Genomic DNA, 10,071 nt, shown 5'->3' with positions numbered 1-10,071 from the left:
TGTTAAAGTGATTCCTCCTGCCAGACAAAGGCCAGCCAGGTTCCAGGACAGCTTCAGGCAGGCACAATGCATACAGTAGCATTCAAAAGTACTCTGACATGTCCAAGCACCATCCAAGACTGTACGATGTGGTCTTGATCTTTCTTTTACTGAGTAATACAAAACAACTGCTAGAACCGGTCCCTAGCCTACCCTCGTTTGTTTACATGCTTGTTCATTAAGTATCTTCCAGTCATCCCAAGAGTCTAGAATTCTGTTCTTGCAGGTGCAAGGAAGGTACCATTTTAAATTATTTTCCTTTGAAATGGATTTATTTGTGATCTACTCTGGTGCTCTATTACTAACTTGTGAACTGACATACTTTCCTTTTGTTACCAATAAACAGCATCTATCATGACCTTAAAATGACAGGGTCTGAAGGTTTTAAGAGGAAGGTAGATGATTTGCAGAAAGTCAGTGCTTAGCATTTTTTGAAAACCAGGTCCCCCTTTAAGGTATTTCAAACCGAACACATAAAAGCAAAGAAAACCCAAATCATTAGTTACTTTGGAAAATTTTAGCTAGGGAACACTTTTTTAGTGCTGGTTGTGGAGTCATTAATTATCATTGCATAGAATGTAATAACAAACCAGAGCTCCCCAATGGGCAAAAGCAAACCACTTCTCTTCTAGCTTTTCTTCCCACCCCCCACCCCCCCACCCCCAATAATAAAACATATTATTATGTACTTCCAACCATGAATGTTCTCCAAAGCAAGTTGATATTAAAACCTAAATCATCTGACTGGATGAGTTTTTACAGATTGTTACAGCAGGGCAAGCCAGGAATGTTAGTAGAGTGGCCTGAGGCATGGTGCTATTCCATGGAAACTGAAAAACAGTTAAAAATTTAAAGTTTTCCAAAATTCATTTTCTCAAAGGGATTTGTGGCACTACTGAGATTAGAGCTGTTCCTATTCAAACAGCTATATTCCCAATAAGACCTTCATTCGTGCCTATTTTGTCTGAACGATCTGGTTTATTTCATCGTGGCAGAATACTAATGTGAGCTGGCGGTTCTGTTGTCTGGACTTGTTTCATTTTCCCTCCTTTCTTCAGCAGCAATGCATTTGCATAGTTTTTAAGGCTACAGCAACAGCAGGAAAAGATTGGGTTGAAACCTAGTTAATGCCACTCAAATACGTTCCAGGTCTGTATTTTCAGTGCTCGGTCCCTGTGACTGCACACCGTGCTGCCAGATTGGCAGACTCTGCCTTCCACGATTCAACATGGAAGACCAGTTTTCAGCATTGATATAGCACTTTTCATCTGCAGAAGTCACAGTTAGTTAGAAAGAGGCTAAGCAAAATGGTGTGCAAACAGGTAAGGAATCAGTGCAAAAGACATGAGCAACCTACACTTGACTGTCAGCATAATTTGAGTATAAATTGAAGCAGCCGAACAGTCCCCAAGAATATCTATGCAGGCTGTGTTCTTCTGTGGCAATGCCTATCAGGAGGTGGTTTGGGAGACATTCTGGTTGGTGGCTTCACTCCACTTGGAGATTTCCACACTTCCAGCAAAGACATTTTGAACTTGCTTTGTGTTTTCAGAGCACTGAAGACCAGTGATGTAGGGCTGAGGATTTAGATCTCTTACTCTCATAAAAGTCTGATTATAATCAGTAATGTTCAGTGTTAGTGGCTACTAATGTGATTTCTGAAGGCTGACAGCTAAACTTAAAGAATGGAAGAAAGCGTTGAGAGAGTCCATACAATATCAAAACACCTGAATGATTTAATTTAAATGATCTTGTGTCTAAGCATGTGCACGTGTGTATGCATAAACATAAATATCAATCAGTAATCAATAGCAATATAGTAAAAAAAGAGAGAACACATCTCAAATTTTCTTACCTCTCCATCAAGAAGCATAGAAAATACACAGTGTGGTTATTTATTTCTTTGGGTTTGGGTTTGTTGGGGGTTTTTTTCTTGAGGGGAGAATACAAACTGGGAACTACAACTAAAGGCATAATTGAAGAGAGCTGCACAAATGAAAATCATAGGCAAATGAGAGTGAAAGGGATAGAATAAACATACAATTCATGTGAATCCAGTGTCATTTACATAAGGGTAAACCAGGTTTATGTTAAATTAATGTCTATTTCCTCTGTCAGGGTTGTCTGGATCTACTATAGATTGGACATTAAAAGATGTTGTCCTTATAGTATCAAGTCAATAAAGACTTGAAGCTTTCTTTCCTTGAAGCAAATTCACAGAATCACAAAGTCACAGAATGGTTGAGGTTGGAAGGGACCTCTGGAGGTCATCATGTCCAAACCCCCGCTCAAGCAGGGTCGGCTAGTGCAGGTTGCTCAGGACTGTGTCCAGCTGAGTTTTGAATATCTCCATGGATGAAGACTCCACAACCCCTCTGGCCAACCTGTGTCAGTGTTTGATCACCCTCACAGTGAAAAAGTGTTTTCTCATGTTCAGCTGGAATTTCATGTGTTTCAACTTGTGCCTATTGCCTCTTGTCCTGTCTCTGGGCACTGCTGAGAAGAGTTAGCCTTCTTCTTCTTCATTCCCTCCCATCAGGTATTTATACACATGGATAAGATACCCTTGTACCTCCTTTTCTCTAGGCTGAACATTCCCACCTCTCCCAGACTCTTCTCCTACGAAAGAGGCTCCAGTCCCCTAATGATCTTTGTGGTACTGTGCTGTCTGGGCTTCCTCCAGTAAGTCATCTCTCTTGTACTGGGGAGCCCAGAACTGGTCACGTACTGCAGGTGGGGCTCACCAGTGCTGAGAAGAGGGAAAGGGTTGCCTCCCTTGACCAATCCTCCTCCTAATGCAGCCCAGGATGCTTTTGGCATGCTGTTTTCTGGGTGCAGTGGTGCATGCCTGCAGTCCCAGCTACCTGGGAGGCTGATTCTGCCAGATGACTTGAGCCTAGCAGTTGCAGGCTGCAGTGCGCTATGTTAAGCAGGTGTCCACACTAAGGCCAGCATCAGTATGGTGATCCCCAGGGAGCTCAGGGTCACCAGGCTGCCTAAGGAGGAGTGAACCAGGCTAGGTTGGAAATGGAGAGGGTTAAAATTCATTGCAATAGACAAATTAAAGAAGTTGAGAAAGTTTTAGATGTGAATTTTAAACCTAGAAGGGAATTAAATTTTCTTAAACATGCTATATTTTAAAAATATTTCATGATGGTTTGACTTATTTTTTAAATAAGGGAGACTGTTGCTGTACGCTTCTGTGGGAGAACTTATCTTGGGCCGCATATCTCTGGGACACAGGGCTCTACCCACCCTGGGGACAGTGATGCACAGACATCAATATGATGGATGCAAAATGTCCATTTATTTAACTGCGTCACATGCTTATATAGCTCTTGCGCTTCCTGTTCCTGCCACTCCTATGGGGAGGAGTCTATCTTTCTGTCACAGCCCGTGATCTTCCGGTCGCCGATCCCTGTCTGTTTCCCTACAGGAGACTTTTATCACATGTTCAGCTAACTAAATAGTAGCTATTCATTTTCTCAATTAGTTTTCTTAGCTTTATCTCCTAGGTTAGAAGAGGATGCATTACCCTACCTACCTTGCCATTGACACAAAGGGAGCATAGGTGACTAGTTTAGACAAGATAGCTGGTGCTCAGTTAATAGAGCTAGGAGGGACAACTCCCTGATCTCCTACCTCACACACCCACACACACATACACGCACACATGGTGTTTTGGCAATGTAATTAGCACTGAACCAAGCACATTTGTCAAGCACATACCTCTTCCCAAGCCTGCACAGCAATACACCACTTCTGTGGCTGTACTTGCTCAAGGTAAGGCTAGGCACTGCTTCATCCGCTTCTGTGTCACCCTGTACTGTTGGAGTGACAGTGAAAACAGTGAGCACTGGGGCACTGCCATTGTTTCCCACAGACATACCACACTGTTCAGGAAAAATTTTCCAGTTGCTCTTCTGGACTTCACATGAGTTCTTGGCATCGACTTTGGTTAAGTCACGCAGGTTGCAAAATGGGCTGAACAACAAACTGCATGTCTCATCAGCCCTTCGCTTCACCAGTATTTCCATGAGTGCCATGCTTCATTGCCATCTACACAGTCCACTTTTGCATCTAGGATGGAGTCTGCTTTTAGGACATGTCTATCAAAACTGACATCGACTCCAGAAATGTAGACAAAGACATGTCTGAGAAAGCACGCAGCAAGTTATGGCTGTTTCCAAGCCTCTTCTGAAGCAAGAGGAGGCCTCAGGGGTACATCTCAAAGTGTAAAACAGTGACCAGATTAAAGGAGATTTAAAGCACAGATTAAAGGAGCCCTTATTACAGTACACATTAGAAGAAGTAGGACAACTAGAACATTTTCTCAGGATGTGCTCAGAACCACATAGGAATCGTTTCAAAGAGCAGTGGCTTATGACTAAAAGAGACAGTTTAAAGTGTTTTTGGACATCATATGTCTCTCATCTTTACCACAGGTTTAGCCTTGCATGGATGAACATTCTAATTCTAGCACAAGGGGCATTTAATTTCATATTAAACAATGGTATTTAAATGTTGGCAGTTTGAAGCAATGGTGCAGTGCTAGATTTTTATGCTCTGGCTCTTATGAGCCCTCTTCTCTACCCTTCTTGTGTTGAAAGCCCATTTGGGTTAACTCCCATTGACTGGGTGAGAGCACAACCTATGGTCAAATAACACTACTGGGTCCAGTGCTTATTCTTCTAAGCAATCCTATTGTCTCCAGTTGGGCTATTTCCATTGATAAAGACCATTCTTGTAGTAAAGGAATGTACTATTAGACTTTTTTATTTGTAACTGGGAAGTAGATGGCCTTTTAGCTGGCAATATCCCTAAGGTGTATGTAGTTATATAACTAGATTAAGATTTACTTGAAGAAACTTAAACATTCATGCCGATCTCCCCTTAAAACTTAAATGTCAGAGTTCCCTATCTCTGAAATAACTAACTCCCACTGATTCCAGTGAAACAGATACTACTTACCTTTTGAGATTTGAACCTGAGGCATAAGAGAAGGCAAAATGTAACTCACAGAAATGCAAAATAGACAAATAATTATGATATTATAAAAATAACTTCTAGTGCTGTGGTAGTGAATATTCTGCACTTAGATGTTTACTTTAAAAGGATTTACAAGATTTATAAATCCGGTTCTACAGTTTTAGAATTCAAATCTAAGATAGACCATGTCCTTTAAATTGAAACAACTGCCTGAATTTAGTTTAAATTGGTTCAAGTTACAAGAATGAGTATGGTTGTTTCAACAGGCTCTATTTTCTCCTATAAGTATTTGATAATATAAGCTACACAATCACTCAGCTGTTTGTATAAAAGACTATGTTTCTGCAAAGTACTAAAAGCAGGCTCTCAAATCAGCTTATTGCAGTACCTGTTGGAGACAGTAAGCTATATTGTCTGTTATTAGGAACAAGGTATGTATCAAGCTTTGATGTTAGCTACCACCTGTGGGAGAAGAAATCGGCGATAGTCAGCCTATAACTCTGTAAGATAGGAAATGCAAGCTATGAGGCTAGTCCCAAAATCTAGCTGATTTTGGTCTGCTAAGTCAAATTTTCATTTTTAGGCACAAAACACTGTAGTTATATACAGCCAGTGTATATCTGCAGACAGACATTGAACCATCCAATTGCCTAGATGACACATAACATTTTTGGTGTGCTTTTGAGCAAGATGGTTTTAGATGTACTGAATCTGGATATCCCTTACCTTGGGTTCAACAGAACAAAATGGGGTTTCAGGTGCCTGTGGTCTCACTTTGTGAAATTGAAGCATTCAGAAAGTTTTCCACATTCTTCTTCATCATGTGTATTACATCACTTATCAACCCTCTCAAGACTATATGTTACAATCTTTGGAAAGACTGGTATATCCTATATTCCTCATAATCTCCCCAGGCCACCCAGGTAAAATTTAGATGGTAAATCTGAGCTGCCCATTCACAGCTGGACCTGAGCCCATCTTTCCCTGGGCTTGGCCCATGCTTTTAAGTGAAAATTACTGTAGTGCCATCTAGTGCTACTCTGCTGATCCTTGCATTACCTGTACAGCATTTCCAATGAGATTGCTCTGGATTCATTAGCTCTAAACACTCTCAAATCTTAAAAATGTAATTAATTTCCTCGGGAACATTCCCCATTCCTCCCCCCCGCCCCCCATTTTTCCTTAGGCAAGTCATAATATAGATTACATACATTTCTATAACAGGCCTTCCAGCAATGCTGTGCATTAAAATTGGCTCTGTGCAGCGTGACTGTGTGGAATGGGGAAGGAACTGGAGATTACCTTGCAAAGAGCATGTGTTCCCATATCTTCAAAATGTGCAATTTTTAAAAATAAGAATGCAGAAGTTGCTCAGGAAAGCATGCCTAGAGAAGGGGCCTGATGCCTTCCACTGTGGCCAGTCTGGGTGCGGGGCTGGAGAGCACCAGCAAGGAGAGGGGAGGTATTGTTGCTTGCAAAGGTGATTTTGAAGCACCAAGCCCAGCCCAAATGGTGAAGAAACTATTCTTTTCCCTGTATATATGGGGTGCTATCTCTGTTGAAAAATCCACAAGGATTACCACACCCCAGGAGATGAAAAAGGCTTCCAAGACTTTCTATGTAATACTGTTAACTAAAATGTACCTGGTTCATGTAACAATTGTCCCTGTTAACTCACCCAGGTCTCCTGTGTTCCCAGACTAGGAGCCCTAGAGGATTTTGGTACAGACATGGAACAGCTGCCCTAAAAGTAACTGTAGTTGAAAACCAGTTACCCAACTGGCAGCTTCTGGCTTTCTGCAGTCTAAAGCAAGGCAGCGTTTCTTGAGACACCTAATGCCATATTCTTCAATTATTTTTAAGATATTACTACAAAGATGGTCCTAGTGAGAAAGAAATGGGAAATAAGCACTTAGGGGCTTGTGAAAATCTTGTTGGGTTCCTGTCTACATCTGCAGAAGCTTTTAAATCTGACCTCAAGACACCTTATGGTCAAGTAAACGTACTTTGCTAAATGTGACACTGATTTTGTGTGCCGTGGTAAAATGTGACCTGTGGCCTGTGTGATTAAAAGTAGCTGCTGTCGCCAGATGTTCCATGTCTCCCTGTGCTGCTTATTTGAAGTGCTGGCAGCATCTACCACCAATCAGTCCAGCACCCAGTGGGCCAAACAACTACTTCTGTTTTCTTGAAGAGTTATAATGTCGAAGCATTTATCTGAAGTAGTTTTAGGCTATGCCCATGATAACATCTGGGGGGTGAATAATTTCAGGTATATATATACAGGTTCCATGTAGACCAGCAAAGTCTCTTCTATTATTTCGTTCCTCTCACAGCCATTGTAGTTCAAGAACTATACTGGGCTTGCTCTTGAAAAGTCCTACTGACACTCCCAGCATTCGCATTTTCATCGCACCTTCAATACCGATCTAAAATTAGACTCTGTTCCTGAAACTAATATATTGTTCTTCAACGCACAAGCTGCAAACTGAACAATAAATCCTTGTCTTATGTATTTAGTGTTGAATTAGCTTGAGGTAGGATAGGAAGATTTACTTTTTGCCACATCTAAGGTCATAAAGTAAATAATAGAAACTGTGTTCCATGCAATCTGCTTGAAAATTATAGCAATTTATTAGCTAACACAGCAAATTTTGCCTGGCAGCAGAACTAGAAATACAATAGTAAAATCGGTAAGAGAGGTAATATTATAAAACTCTAAATAAATATATAACAAGAATTTAACCCAGCATACAAATCTAGAAGCGTTATTGCTATTTTTAAAAAATTTAGGAATAGGCAGAAACTTCCACATACTTGATATAAATGTCTAGACTTTATCTTCTTTGAGTGAATTCATGCCTGTTTAATAAGCAGAATATTGCCAACAATTTTATAGAAAGCCCCACATGTTTTTTTTTCCTCTGGAATGTCTCCAAGCAAGTCACACTCTTCAAAAAAAATTTTTGGCCCTCATCCTGCAAAAGCTTGTGTACGTGTCAAGTTTTACATGCTGTGAAGAGCCTCATTGATTTACATGGAGCTACTCACAAAGTAAAAAGTTAAGCATCTGCACAAATTTCACCAGGTTTAGAACTTTTGTTTGAAATACCTTTATGCGTTCTTATTCGTTATTTTGAAAGGGCCACTGCTGCCCACTGTTCAGTTTTTGTGTACCTAGACTTTCTGTAGCTGTTCTAGTATTACTCCAGCCTGAATTTGCTGGAACATTTCACAGGATCCTGTAAACAGTGCAAGAGGAAACTGCAAGCAGGAAATCTGCCTAGTCTATACTTTTCACAATCAAGAGTGCAATATGTGATTCTTCAAATAATATTAATAGATGTCTGTGAGCTAGTGAGAGATAGAAGAATTTAATCCAATAAAAAGTGTCTAAAATCCACTCAGCAGGAGTAAGGATGTACTCCCCTCCGTGAATGCCAGTAACTTTCATTTTTTAAAAAAGTTTCTAGTGCTGCTCCTGAAAAAAATTTCAAATGTTACTTGAGAATGACACAGTACAGCACCATCTTCCTGAGTCTGCAGAAGATAACTCCAGAATCTCCGCTGCTGCCCAACACCTTCTCAAATTGCAAAGGAGTGAAAAAAACCTGATGCGAGAAGACTTTTCAGATTTTGCCATGTAAGTCCTACAAACGACAGCAAACCTAACATCTTCCTGAAGTCTTCGAGGTGACTGTATAAGCTATTTCAGAGGTGTTCACTGTCTATCTTGGATGGTGCTCAAGTTAGAGACTGAAATGATTTAAAATTACCATCTGACTGCCACCCATTTGGAACATATCTCAGGAACTGTGGGAAAGACTGATACAGTTTAATTTAGGGACATTCTTACTGAATTTTACTTTCCACTCTATGTTAGCTCTGATAAGAGTCTCAATTTTAGGACTGTGATAAATATGTCTTAGCAGTAAAATATACAAAATGTGCAAGTGAACTATCTAGATTTTGCCCTTTTCTAAAGGTCCAGATTACATTCCCATTGTATATAGAAAATACTTCACACATTTTGTGAGCACATAAAAATGAGCTGATTGACAGTGTCACAGCTAAAGACAGTACACAAGTGTCTCATTCTTTTAAATGTGAAATAAATGTTCCACTCTGGTACACTTCAAACTAGTTAAGAGATTTAGATATAACAGGTGTAGATCAATTTTTCACTGTCAAGCAATAAATATAACTTAACAAACAATATAGAAGAAGAAGGCTTATAAATATAAATATTTCCTTCCCCTAGGAGTTGTACAGAGGATGTCAGCACATGTGACTTCTGAAGATTCAGTGACATCTGGCTTCACATTTTTACCACACATGATGTGATACTTGGCATAAAAAGTTCTCCTTTATCACAGGGATGAAGACGATATCTGGGGTGAGAGAGAGCATGTGAAAGTATCCTGTGATACTGTTCCTACTGCTAAACCTTTGACTTGGCCTGATTTCTGTCAGAAGGACTTTGGTCTCATCTGCTTTCTTTTGCATGGGTTCCATTTTTTCTCTCTTTGCTGCTTTTACCCTCGGGACAGAACTGGTCTAATTTGTCCTTTCCTTCCTGGATGACCTTGAACTTGGTAACAAGTAACAGAATAGGGAACTAACCACTGCTCTGATACAAGTCCTTTACAAAGAGCAGGTACCTGTGTGACTAAATCATCACTCTCCAGTCAACCTGATAAATGAAGATAACTAACCATTGACTTCTGTATTAAGCATGTCTTTTATACGTAAGGGTCGCATAATGGGTGCGTGCATGCATGTGTATGAATTGAGACGTCAAAGCATACTGTTACAGAAGATATTGGTGTTGGATATTAGAGGGGGATGTGAGGAGGCAATGAGATTTAAGGAGAAGAAGAAGGGAAGGAGCAACTGTGTAGGAACGTGGCACGTGAGGCTGGAGAGAGGAGGGTGAGAGTGAAAACCTTGATGGGCAGGCAGGGTCAAGAGTGGGTGAATAAACTAAAGGAGAAGCAGCAAATAACAGCAATGAGCCAGACAAATGGAGGCTGGCACAGAAAT

The sequence above is a fragment of the Phalacrocorax aristotelis genome, chromosome 3 (assembly GCF_949628215.1).
Source record: "Phalacrocorax aristotelis chromosome 3, bGulAri2.1, whole genome shotgun sequence".
Taxonomy (NCBI): Eukaryota; Metazoa; Chordata; class Aves; order Suliformes; family Phalacrocoracidae; genus Phalacrocorax; species Phalacrocorax aristotelis.
This window is presented reverse-complemented; position numbering follows the sequence as displayed.